Source organism: Carlito syrichta, unplaced genomic scaffold (assembly GCF_000164805.1).
Source record: "Carlito syrichta isolate Samal-C Ts95f unplaced genomic scaffold, Tarsius_syrichta-2.0.1 Scaffold309195, whole genome shotgun sequence".
In the NCBI taxonomy this organism is placed as follows: Eukaryota; Metazoa; Chordata; class Mammalia; order Primates; family Tarsiidae; genus Carlito; species Carlito syrichta.
The window spans coordinates 79,181-79,493 of NW_007253291.1; positions in this window are offsets into that span (position 1 = coordinate 79,181).

Sequence of the window (313 nt, forward strand, 5' to 3'; positions counted from 1 at the left end):
GGGGTGGGGGGCGGAGATTGGGGGGGAGGCGCGGGCAGGGAGGGCGCGGTGCTGCCCCTGGCGGCCGCGGAGGGGACTGCGGGCGCCTGGAGTCGGTCCCCGAGCTCCGCCCCTGGGCGACGGCTCCCACCTGTCGCCCGCGCAGGTACGGTTGCCTGCGTCGGCCGCATCTAGGAAGCCGGGCTGCAGAGCGACTTGAAGGTGGCTAGCCCTCTTTGTCGTCCTAAGTTCTCCGTAGTGTTATTTCACCTTAAAACATAACAATTTATTTGTTTGTTTGAGTCTAGGGGGTCTCATTCCGTCGCTCAGGCTG